The sequence below is a fragment of the Sapajus apella genome, unplaced genomic scaffold, assembly GCF_009761245.1.
Source record: "Sapajus apella isolate SASKATOON/1434 unplaced genomic scaffold, GSC_monkey_1.0 scaffold1, whole genome shotgun sequence".
Taxonomy (NCBI): Eukaryota; Metazoa; Chordata; class Mammalia; order Primates; family Cebidae; genus Sapajus; species Sapajus apella.
Genome location: NW_022436941.1, coordinates 71,835,754 through 71,848,894, shown reverse-complemented (window position 1 = coordinate 71,848,894; position 13,141 = coordinate 71,835,754). Strand labels below are relative to the sequence as shown.

The 13,141-nt window shown below is 39.2% G+C and overlaps 1 pseudogene; it reads right to left on the bottom strand.

Moving 5' to 3' along the window:
* Positions 1-5,636: 5,636 nt before the first annotated feature.
* On the bottom strand, positions 5,637-11,726 carry LOC116552629 (annotated as a pseudogene).
* Positions 11,727-13,141: the final 1,415 nt, after the last annotated feature.

Below are 13,141 nucleotides of genomic sequence, written 5' to 3'. Positions count from 1 at the left end.
TAGGCCAACTCCACAGAGCCCAGGTCCCCCATACGATCTTCTGTCCTGTTCCTGGAAAGCCTTCTAGGTTGCAAAGCCAGCCGTGTGGGACAGCCACATCACGTAGCACTCTTTCGGAAACTCTACAGAGATGAACAAAAAAGATTCCATTTAGAGGGCACCAAGTTCATCCTCAAAAGTAACTCAGTAGAGCTACTGGATGTTGCTGAGTTTTTAAAGGCCATTCAGGGTGTATGCTAAGGCGGTTTTTGACCATCATAGGAGTCTCCAACTTTCTACTATTGGCCAGGTCCACAAGCAGCATATATTATGAACTGAAGAGGATATGGGCAGTGTTTCCCTGATTTCAGCCTTTCGTACCCTCATCTTCATCATTTTGACTTTATATCACCTGGGCTATGATTTGTATTTATTATTATTCTATTATCATCAACTTGTTTAAGACTACCGAAACAACTAAAACATAATATTCACTTTACTCTTATTCTAATAAGTAGCATCTGTGAAATATTTTTGATATATTGCTTTTTTTCTAATTAATATTAAATAAATTCAGAACTATTATAATAAAATATTTGCTTGTGTACCGTTAAGTCCTCTTGTATAGCTACATGGGGACACATACCACACTTGGTAAAACATAGCCATAGAAGACCTTTAAATGACTGGAATGGAATACTTTTTATGTCAGCAGACTCCGTTCTATTCTACCAATTCACTTCCACTTAAGAGAGGACTTCCAGTGAATTCTCCTTGATGCAGCTATTCCTGATGCTTTGTCATTGTGGGAACCAAGGTCACTTTCACCAGGAACTTTAGTTCTTTACATGTGACAGTCTTCAGACTCTTTCAGTTCAACAAATATTTGCTTGCTCGCTACATGCAAGGTGCCATGCGAGGTGCTATGGATGGGGCACTCACTCATGGCCCTCCCTTTAAGCAGCCCTCTTCCCCTGTGATGTTATGAGGAAGGCATATTTTCAGAGGATGACGGGAGAGGAATGCAAGTTTCAGTTACTATGATATGATGCTGTGCCAGAAACCCCACTGAGGAAGTATGTGGCTTAGACTGGAGGTCTAAAGGGAACCTCTCCCTCCCCTAAAACCCAAACCTTCTGACCACTCTTCAACCACATCAAAGGAGAGAAAATGAAACAGAGAGCATGGGAGAGAAGAGGAGAGAGAAATATATGGCTGTACTTCCTCAGGCCCATTTACCTCTGCCACAAGGTCTAGTCATGTCCTAGAATTTCCAGTTCAGAGTCTCCCACCACCATTCCTGCATGGGGAGCAAGAAGAAGGGATAATGGAGAAGCCTATCTGGAGAAAGAGGCATTGAGGCGCATCCCTAAAAGGGGATAATGTTTCCAAATTCGTAAGCGGATTTAAAGCCCTCTTTAGGGACAGAAATGTTAGTTCTTTCTGTCATTACCTCTCTGGTCACCCTCCATTCATCTGGTATCTAAGTAGAAATTAATTCCATAAATATCCACAACAGAAAATTATTAAGGTAGAGATCCCTGGAGCAATCTCCCCTGTGGCCTGGGTAGCTCTATGAAAATGCCACTATGCAATGAGACTTCCTGGCTTTGGTCACCAGTCTGTCTTGTAGAGTAGGAAAAGTAAGTAGTCTTAGATATGAGCCTGGCTGACGCAGGATTGGAATACTGCAGTTTGATTTTGTGCCAATGCCATGATAAGCATATTACTCCATTATTGTCTCCTAGCTGTATATGTATGTTTTGTAAGCCTATATTTGAAAGTGTCACTCAGCAACAGTCAGGAGCATACTCAGGTGGTCTCATCTGAGGAGAAGCCCAATGCCCATCTCTTGCGGTCAGCTTAAGCCAACAGAATCTGTTTTGGGTCTCAGCCACTGCTGCTCCACCCGCTGGGACTCCATGAAATGTTAAGATGGCATCACCTGCCCTTTTCTGCCGTCAGTATGAGCATAACTCTGCCTAAAGTGGTAAGAAATTGTAACCCTGAACTCCTAACTTCATCTGGGGACACGTCCTTTTCCTCCCCACTGGGTCTGGGGAGAATGGGAGGTAGAATGAAAGCTTAATTCATTTTTGCCTGCACTGTGAGTCTGGCTCTTTTTGTAAACTACAATTAGATGGAAGAAAAAGAGCCCACTTTATTTCTGCCACAGGAATGAGCAAATTAGTTCTTAAGCAGATGAATGCAACATCGGCCCTGTCACCAGCTCACCAGATGTCTAAAGAGAATGGATGACTCTTTAGACAACAACAACAAACATAGCACTTCATACACTTGTGAGAGACTCAACTGGAAGCTGTCTGCAACCTAGCAATTGCTAAAGGCTACTCGAGACATCTGTCACTTGAAAGAGACCATCTAAGGGACACGCTCCACATCACTTTCGCTGACTCCTCTAAGTACTGTTTGTATATTAATTTAGGAAACAGCAAGTGAATACTCTTGAGGGCCTTAAAGAGAAGCCTAGCAGGAGTTAAGACTGAATATTATGCTTTTGTAAGTCCTGAGAGCTGATGGAGCAAGGGTCATTCTGCAATTGTCTTTGTATTTTTTAATGTCTATTTTTGAAAGTGTTACTGGTTATACAAGTCATGTTACATTTTCTAAAATTCATTGATAGGAAAAAAACATCTTTGACTACACTAATGTATTAATTCTCCCAACAAACCTTTACAGAGTTTTTTTTTGTGTGTGTGTACCAGGCTCTAGGCTAGTACTGAAAAATGGGTGAACAAAGGATGTTTTCTTTTGTCTGAAATAAGGTCTGTGTAGCCCAAGAGCTGCATTTGTTTTTGGTATACCCGGCAATAGCACCAAGCTAAATTTAGTGTTCAAGTACATTAACTACTACTTCCTAGGCACAACTATTTTATTTTTATTATCAATAAAAAAAGTTTTCTTATTTTTCTTCTTGATAAAACTGTATTGTAAAGAGATATATTCTCATTGTAAAATTTGTATACAGTACAGAAAAGTTTGTCAGGTCTCTGTACTTTATACATCCTCTAATTGTGTTCCTTAGTGACACCATTAGCTGTGTGTTATGCGTGAGTCCAGCTGTGAAACACACACATACATTCACTCTCACACACACACTTACGTTTTATGCCATTTTACACGCGCGCGCACACACACACACACACACACACACACACCCCAAAAGCAAGGAGATTGGAGTGGACCACCCCAGGTGCAGGCAATAAGGAGGCGCATTGTTAGAAGAGAATTGTAAAAAATAATACAACCTTCTAAAAGTAAATATGCTTTTTATTAACACAATGGACCAGTAATTCTAAACAATGTCAGGGATAAAATGCTCCTCCTTATGAGGTGAACTTCTCTTCCCAGTCCTCCTCCCCTGCTGCTAAACCTCTGAACATATGCACATTTATACATAGGCAAACACATTTATATAGGCAAATGTATAAAAGTATATGTGAACAACATATATCTTTTGTAAAGTACAATTGGAATAATATGTATTATTCTTGAAATATTTTTCTATTAATTTATATTGGACTTAGAAGTACTACATCATTTCTTATATATCAAATTCTTTCTTAATGACTGTCTATTCTATCGTATGAATGTAGCATAAATTTTCTATCCAAATCTCCTATGTGTATATACATATATACATTTACTATTACCATGAAAGATAGATGAGTTTTGCTAACACAGACAGAGTCTTTTTCTTTTAATGGGTAAGTTTACCTCATTTATGTTTTTTAAATAACAGATGTATTTGTTACACCTAATTTTGTCACACTACTTGGTTATATTTATATTTTCCTTTTATATTGTTTCCTTACTTTTTTTGCTATTTGTTCTGTGCTTTCTTTTTCCTTGTCTTCTAATAATAATATTTGAAATTTTGATATAGTTAAACTTCTATTTTTTGTTTTATCAATCTTGGACAGTTTTTATACCACATCATAAGAGAAGAGAAAATTTATATTTCACACTTTCTTCTAGCTCCTTCCCCTCATCTTACTTTTTTATTTTTTTTATACTACAGAGATTTATAACTTATACCAAGCTGAGCTCTGGGAATATTTAGTGTTCAAGTACATTAACTACTTGAACTTATTACACACTCAGTGGTCACCAGCAGGTTTTTCATCCATGGCTTTCCTGTTCATGACATGACTTTAAACACTTTTTACTTATCTTTGGGTTGGGTTGGCTAGATTTTGTCATCACTTGTCTTTTTTTTTAAAGGCCTCATATATGTGCCATATTATTAGAATTTAACATTATTAAAATCATTTTTCTGCTACTTTTAAACATAAGACATGTGTTTCTTGGGCCACACGTTTTCCCCCATCAGAATTCTGTAGAAATTGTTTCACCAACTTTTTGCTCTGAATGTTGCCATTGAGAAGACTGAGGTCAGGAATTTTCTCTTTTTGGGGAATGAGCTTTTAATTTTTGAATGCCTATAGGACTCTTTCTTTATTCTTAACTTCAGGGTCCCACTAAGCTAGGGTTCGAATTTGAGACTGTATTTTTCTTTTTTTTTAAATTGATTTATTATACTTTATGTTCCGGGTACGTGTGTGGATCGCGCAGGTTTGTTACATAGGTCTACACGTGCCATGGTGGTTTGCTACATCCATCGCCCCATCATCTACATTAGGTATTTCTCCTTTTTCTTTGAACAAAAATTTTATGTTCTACAAATTTTAATCAGTAGGTTTTCATATTTTTCTATATTTCAGGTTTTCTTTTTTCTATCTTTGAATATTTGTCTGTTTCTCCACATTAGGAAGATGATGTACATGAAGAACCTCCTTACATTGACTATATTTTCAGTATCATCTATTCTTCTGGCTACTTCTTTTTTTTGTGGTTTCCAGAATTTGGCTTTATTTTGCAGTACATAAATCATTTGGAGCCATTCTGTGACAGAAGTAGAGGCTCTGTGAAGTCAATACGGCGTTGCAGCTTGGTCCACTGAAGAAGCTACACCTGGGATACAAAAGATGCTCTACACTTTACCTGCTTTATGTTCGCTTTCTCTCCCCTTTTCTCTCATCAGCTTTCTTAGGTTAAAATACCACATACAGGCTTTCTCCAAATGACTCCCTATGTGTGGAGTTTGGTTACAATTTTATGCCCACATAAACCAAAGTTGTCGCTATGCTGTTTGGGCCCTGCCATAACACTTGACATAACACAAAATATAAAGTCATAGGGAGAACTTCTGGATGCGTCCCAAACCATGGAATAATCAATTTAGAATCTCCTGAATGTCAAGAGGACAGATGGCACACAACCTGTATGGATCCAGCTCTTGGGCAGCAGAAACACATAACTGCAAAGGTACACTGATTAAAAGATACAAGTACTGCCTCAAGCATCAATATCCCAATGTTTGTTTAAAACTGACCCTTCACTACAGAAAAAAAGCCAGTTTGGTTGAATTGAACAGAATGTGGTCCCGCGAATTCTGAATAGTCACTCCATGAAAACAAGTTAATACATAATATTAGAAAGATGAAGGGGAAGAGTGTTTACTGGCACAGCTGTCTTCATCCTCTCCATTTTGTTTACAAAAGCAGGCCGTACAATATTGATTTCATATGTGCATTATTTGCCAAATTTTAAATTTGTCCTAACATGTACTGCTGTTAGTCTTCCCCATAGATGTCATTTTTCTTGTGCTTCATTTCCTCCAAGTCAAACTATGATCATGTCATCCTCTTACAGGTGTTTTTAATGTCATCACACATTGTCTCAAAATGAGTGGTAGCATTGTATGTGCGGGAAATAAAGATCTGGCTTTCTGTTCCCAAGTATTTCATACCAGGAGGTCACTGATGCTAACAAATTTTTGTTCAGTTGGTTCCAAGACCTCCAAGCTGGTCTGATTTCCTTCTCGGGCTCCCTGGTTTCCACAGTTGTACTAACTATGGCAAGGCACTTCTCTTGTGCCACCACATTGTGTGCAGAGGAGATCATGCAGACATAGATATCTGACTTTCAATTGGCTTGGTTCTGTGGAATAATGATCTGGTAGGGGTTGACATCACTGGTCTTCTGGCTACTTCTAATACCAGTATCTTCTCTGTAATCTCGTTTATCATCTGTTCTTTTCCATTTCATTTTGTATGAATTTCTTGGGTTATTATCTCCATATTCCTGTTTTCAGTATTATATATTCTTCTTGTTACCTCTAGTGTGATTGATTTTTATTCCTATGCTTATATTCTTTTAAATTTCTTCTAATCCTTCTTCAGTTCATTTTAAAATTCCCTTTTATTCTTTTATACTTTACTTTCCCTAAAGAACCTAAGTTCTGTTTCCTTATAAATAGAGTAAAAGAATATAAAATTTCCTTACCTTTTCTGAAATGATTTTTTTTGGGGAATAATTTTTAATCTGCTTTTTTTTGGTAGGTTTGTTTCTTACTTTTCATGTACTCTCTTTACATTTTGCATCCTCTGTGCTAATACGTGAAGAGAAGCAGCCTTTACAGGAGGATGTGATCAGGGAAAGCCATGATGTTAATCTGGGAAATGTCTTATCAGAACTCTTTTTAGATTTCTCTTTCTCTACCCTGAGGTCACATATGTCCCTAGTTTTCTGATCTTCCTAGTTGGGGAGAGCAGATTATCCAGATAGGAAGTCATTGCTGCTCTCAGTGCCACCTCAAACTTACAACTCATTGCTTAAACCTTCTTTTTCTTTTTCTTTCTTTCTTTTTTTTTTATTATACTTTAAGTTCTGGGGTACATGTGCAGAGCGTGCAGCATTGTTACATAGGTATACACATGCCATGGTGGTTTGCTGCATCCATCCCCAAGTCATCTACATTAGGTATTTCCCCTAATGTTATCCCTCCCCAATCCCCCCATCCTCTGCTATCCCTCCCTTGCCACCCCCTGCAAAACAGGCCCTGATATGTGATGTTCCCCTCCCTGTGTCCGTGTGTTCTCATTGTTCAACACCCACTTATGAGCAAGAACATGCGGTGTTTGGTTTTCTGTTCTTGTGTCAGTTTGCTGAGAATGATGATTTCCAGCTTCATCCATGCACCTGCAAAGGACATGAACTCATTCTTTTTTTTATGGCTGCATAGTATTCCATGGTGTATATGTGCCACATTTTCTTTATCCAGTCTATCATTGATGGGCGTTTGGGTTAGTTCCAAGTCTTTGCTATTGTAAACAGTGTTGCAGTGAACATATGTGTGCATATGTCTTTATAATACAATGATATATAATTCTTTGGGTATATACCTAGTAATGGGATTGCTGGGTCAAATGGTATTTCTAGTTCTAGATCCTTGAGGAATCACCACACTGTTTTCCACAATGGTTGGACTAATTTACACTCTCACCAATAGTGTAAAAGTGTTCCTAATTCTCCACATCGTCTTGAGCATCTGTTGTCTCCTGATTTTTTAATGATTGTCATTCTAACTTGTGTGACATGGTATCTCAATGTGGTTTTGATTTGCATTTCTCTAATAACCAGTGGTGATGAGCTTTTTTTCATGTTTGTTGGCTGCATAAATGTCTTCTTTTGAAAAGTGTCTGTTCATATCCTTCACCCACTTTTTGATTGAGTTGTTTGTTTTTTCTTGTAAATTTTTTTAAGTTCTTTGTAGATTCTGGATATTAGCGCTTTGTCAGATGGGTAGATTGCAAAAAAATTTTCCCATTCTGTGGTTGCTGGTTCACTCTAATGATTGTTTCTTTTGCTATGCAGAAGTTCTGGAGTTTAATTAAATCCCATTTGTCTATTTTGGCTTTTGTTACCGTTGCTTTTTGTTTTAGTCATGAAGTCCTTGCCTATGCCTATATCCTGAATGGTTTTGCCTAGGTTTTCTTCCAGGGTTTTTATGGTGTTAGGTCTTATGTTTAAGTCTTTAATCCAACTGGAGTTAGTTTTGTATAAGGTGTAAGGAAGGGGTCCAGTTTCAGCTTTCTGCATATGGCTAGCCAGTTTTCCCAACACCATTTATTCAATAGAGAATCCTTTCCCCATTGCTTGTTTTTGTCAGGTTTGTCAAAGGTAAGATGGTTGTAGATGTGTGGTATTACTTCCGAGACCTCTGTTCTATTCCATTGGTCTATATCTCTGTTTTGGTACCGGTACCATGCTGTTTTGATTACTGTAGCCTTGTAGTATAGTTTGAAGTCAGGTAGTATGATGCCTCCAGCTTTGTTTGTTTGTTTTTTGCTTAGGATTGTCTTGGTGATGCGGGCTCCTTTTTGGTTCCATATGAAGTTTAAGGTGTTTTTTTCCAGTTCTGTGAAGAAGGTCAATGGTAGCTTGATGGGGATAGCATTGAATCTATAAATTACTTTGGGCAGTATGGACATTTTCACAATATTGATTCTTCCTAACCATAAGCATGGAATGTTTTCACATCTGTTTGTGTGCTCTTTTATTTCCTTGAGCAGTGGTTTGTAGTTCTCCTTGAAGAGGTCCTTCACATCCCTTGTTAGTTGTATTCCTAGATATTTTATTCTCTTTGTAGCAATTGTGAATGGGAGTTCTCTCTTGATTTGGCTCTCTGTTTGTCTGTTATTGGTGTATAGGAATGCTTGTGGGTTTTGCACATTGGTTTTATATTGTGAGACTTTGCTGAAGCTGCTTGTCAGCTTAAGGAGATTTTGGGTCGAGACAATGAGGTCTTCTTAATATACAATCATGTCGTCTGCAAATAGAGACAATTTGACTTCCTTTTTTCCTAATTGAATATGCTTTATTTCTTTTACTTGCCTGATTGCTCTAGCCAGAACTTCCAATACTATATTGAATAGGAGTGGTGAGAGAGGGCACCCTTGTCTTGTGCCAGTTTTCAAAGGGAATGCTTCTAGTTTTTGCCCATTCAGTATGATACTGGCTGTGGCTTTGTCATAAATACCTTTTATTATTTTGAGATACATTCCATCGCTACCTAGTTTATTGAGAGCTTTTAGCATAAAGGGCTGTTGAATTTTGTCAAAGACCCTCTCTGCATCTATTGAGATAATCATGTAGTTTTTGTCTTTGGTTCTGTTTGTGTAATGGATTATGTTTATAGATTTGCATGTGTTAAACCAGCCTTACATCCCAGGGATGAGGCTGACTTGATCATGATGGATAAGCTCTTTGGTGTGCTGTTGGATTCTGTTTGCCAGTATTTTATTGAAGATTTTCACATCAATGCTCATCATGGATATTGGCCTGAAATTTTCTTTTTTAGTGTGTCTCTGCCATGTTTTGGTATCAGGATGATGTTGGTCTCATAAAATGAGTTAGGGAAGATTCCCTCTTTTTGTATGGTTTGGAATGGTTTCAGAAGGAATGGTACCAGCTCCTCTTTTTACCTCTGGTAGAATTTGACCGTGAACCCATCTGGTCCAGAACTTTTTTGGTTGGTAGGCTATTAATTGCTGCCTCAACCTCAGACCTTGCTATTTGTCTATTCAGGGATTCAAATTCTTCCTGGTTTAGTCTTGGGAGGGTGTAAGTGTTCAGGAATTTATCAATTTCTTCTAGATTTACTGGTTTATGTTCATTGAGGTGTTTGAAATCTCTGATGGTAGTTTGTATTTCTGTGGAATCAGTGGTGATATCCCCTTTATCCTTTTTTATTTCAACTATTAGATTCTTCTCTCTTTTCTTTTTTATTAGTCTGGCTAGCAGTCTATCTATTTTGTTGATCTTTTCAAAAAACCAACTCATGGATTTATTGATTTTTTGAAGGGGTTTTTTGTGTCTGTATATCTGTCTACTTCAGTTCTGCTCTGATCTTAGTTATTTCTTGTTTTCTGGTAGCTTTTGAATTTGTTTGATCTTGCTCCTCTAGTTCTTGTAATTGTGATATTAGGATGTCAATTTTAGATCTTTCCTTGCTTCTCATGTGAGCATTTAGTGCTATAAATTTCCCTCTAGACACTGCTTTAAATGTGTCCCAGAGTTTCTGGTATGTGGTGTCTTTGTACTCATTGGTTCAAAGACCATCTTTATTTCTGCCTTCATTTAATTGTTTATCCAGTAGTCTTTCAGGAGCAGGTTGTTCAGTTTCCATGTAGTTGTGCGGTTTTGAGTAAGTTTCTTAATTCTGAGTTCTAATTTGGTTGTACTATGGTCTGAGAGACTGGTTGTTATGATTTCTGTTCTTTTCCATTTGCTGAGGAGTGATTTACTTCCAATTATGTGGTCAATTTTAGAATAACTGCAATGTGGTGCTGAGAAGAATGTATATTCTGTGGATTTGGGGTGGAGAGTTCTGTATATGTCTATTAGGTTTGCTTGGTCCAGATCTGAGTTCAAGTCCTGGATATCCTTGTAAATTTTCTGTCTCAATGATCTGTCTAATACTGACAGTGGAGTGTTTAAGTCTCCCACTGTTATTGTATGGGAGCCTAAGTCTTTTTGTAGGTCATTAAGAACTTGCTTTATGTATCTGGGTGCCCCTGTATTGGGTGCATATATATTTAGGATCGTTAGCTCTTCTTGTTGCATTGATCCCTTTACCATTATGTAATGCCCTTCTTTGTCTCTTTTGATATTTGTAGGTTTAAAGTCTGTTTTATCAGAGACTAGGATTGCAACCCCTGCTTTTTATTGCTCTCCATTTGCTTGGTAAATCTTCCGCCATCCCTTTATTTTGAGCCTATGTGTGTCTTTGCACTTGAGATGGGTCTCTTGAATACAGCACACTGATAGGTCTTGACTCTTTGTCCAATTTGCCAGTCTGTGTCTTTTGATTGGGGCATTTAGCCCATTTACATTTAAGGTTAATATTGTTATGTGTGAATTTGATCCTGCCATTTTGATGCTAGTGCATTGTTTTGCCCGTTAGTTGATGCAGTTTCTTCATTGCGTTGATGGCCTTTACAATTTGGTATGTTTTTGCAGTGGTTGGTACTGGTGGTTCTTTTCCATGTTTAGTGCTTCCTTCAGGAGTTCTTTTAAGGTAGGCCTGGTGGTGATGAAATCTCTCAGCAATTGCTTGTCTATAAAGGATTTTATCTCTCCTTCACTTATAAAGCTTAGTTTGGCTGGATATGAAATTCCGGGTTGAAAATTCTTTTCTTTAAGGATGTTGAATATTGGCCCCCACTCTCTTCTGGCTTGTAGGGCTTCTGCTGAGAGATCTTCTGTGAATCTGATGGGTTTCCATTTGTGGGTAATCTGACCTTTCTCTCTGGCTGCCCTCAGCATTTTTTTCTTCATTTCAACCTTGGTGAATAGGACAATTAAGTGCCTTGGGGTTGCTCTTTTTGAGGAATGTCTTTGTGGTGGTCTCTGTATTTCCTGAATTTGAATGTTGGCCTGCCTTACTAGATTGAGAAAGTTCTCCGGGATAATATCCTGAAGAGTGTTTACCAACTTGGTTTCATTCTCTCCCCATCACATTCAGGCATACTGATCAAATGTAGATTTCGTCTTTTCACATAATCTGATATTTCTTGGAGGCTTTGTTCATTTCTTTTCACTCTTTTCCCTCTAATCTTGCCTGTTCATTTTATTCCATTGAGTTGATCTTCAATCTCTGATATCCTTTCTTCTGCTTGATTGATTTTGCTATTGAAACTTGTGTATGCTTTGTGAAGTTCTCTGCTGTGTTTTTCAGCTCCATCTAGTCATTTATGTTATTCTCTACCCTGGTTATGCTAGTTAGCATTTCATCTAACCTTTTTTCAAGGTTCTTAGTTGCTTTGCATTGGGTTAGAACATGCTCCTTTAGCTTGGAGAAGTTTATTACCCACCTTCTGAAGCCTGCTTCTGTCCATTCGTTAAACTCATTCTCCATCCAGTTTTGTTCCCTTGCTGGTGTGGAGTTGTGATCCCTTGGAGGAGAAGAGGCATTCTGGTTTTTGGTGTTTTCAGCCTTTTCGTGCTGGTTTATTCCCATCTTTGTGGATTTATCTACCTTTGGTCTTTGAAGTTAGTGACTTTTGGATGGTGTCTCTGAGTGGACATCATTTCTGTTGATGTTGAAGCTATTTCTTTCTGTTTTTCAGTTTTCCTTCTAATAGCCAGGCCCCTCTGCTGCAGGACTGCTGGAGGTCTACTCCAGACCCTACTTGCCTGGGAATCACCCGTGGGGGCTGCAGAACAGTAAGAGTTGCTCCCTGCTCCTTCCTCTGATAGCTTTGTCCCAAAAGGGTACCTGCCAGATGTCAGCCAGAGCTCTCCTGTATGAGGTGTCTCTTAGGATGTACAGGAGTCAGGGAGCCACTTGAAGAGGTAGCTTGTGCCTTATCAGAGCTTAAGTGCTGTGCTGGAAGCTTTACTCCTCCCTTCAGAGCTGCTGGGCAGAGATATTTAAGTCTGCTGAAGTGGAACTCATAGCCGCTCCTTTTCCCAGGTGATCTGTCCCTGGAAGGTGGGGCTTTATTTATAAGCCTCTGATGGCAGCTGCCTTTTTTCAGAGATGCAGTGCCCAGCAAGGAGGGAGTCTAGTCATAGTCTGCCCATATAGGCCTTGCCAAGCTGCCACGGGCTCTGCCTAGCTGCTGTGTAAACTTGGGAAAATTTACACAGGCAAGGTTAGAACTGCCTCAGTAATGGCAGATGCCCCTCCCCACACCGAGCTTGATTGTTTGTGGTAGAGCTCTGTCTGCTGTGCTGGCTATGAGAATTTCAAGCCAGTGGGTCTCAGCTTGCTGGTCTTTGTGGGATTGGGACCCGCTGAGCCAGATCACTTGGCTCCCTGCCTTCACCCCCTTTATTTTCAGGGGAATGGGTGGTTTTGTCTTGCTGGTGTTCCAGGAGCCAGCTAAAACAGCCGCCCAGTTTTGTGCTGGAAACCCCGGGGGCTGGGTTTATAGGCACCAGCGAGAATCTCCTAGTCTGTGGGTTGTAAAGACAGTGAGAAAAGCACAGTATCTGAGCCAGAGTGCTGGAGTGGCCAGAAAAGTCCCTAATGGCTTCCCTTGGCTGGGAGAGGGGAGTTCTCCGGCCCCTTGAACTTCCTGGGTGATGCAATGCCCTGCTCTGCTTTGGTTTGCCCTCCTGGGTCTACACCCACTCTCTATTCAGTCCTATTGAGATGAACTTGGTGCCTTGGTTGGAAATGCAGAGATCACTTGCCTTCTGCATCGTTCTCGCTGGGAACTGTGCTCTGGAGCTGTTCCTATTCAGCCATCTTGGCAAAAGTCCACTTAAACCTTCTTTATAATAAAAA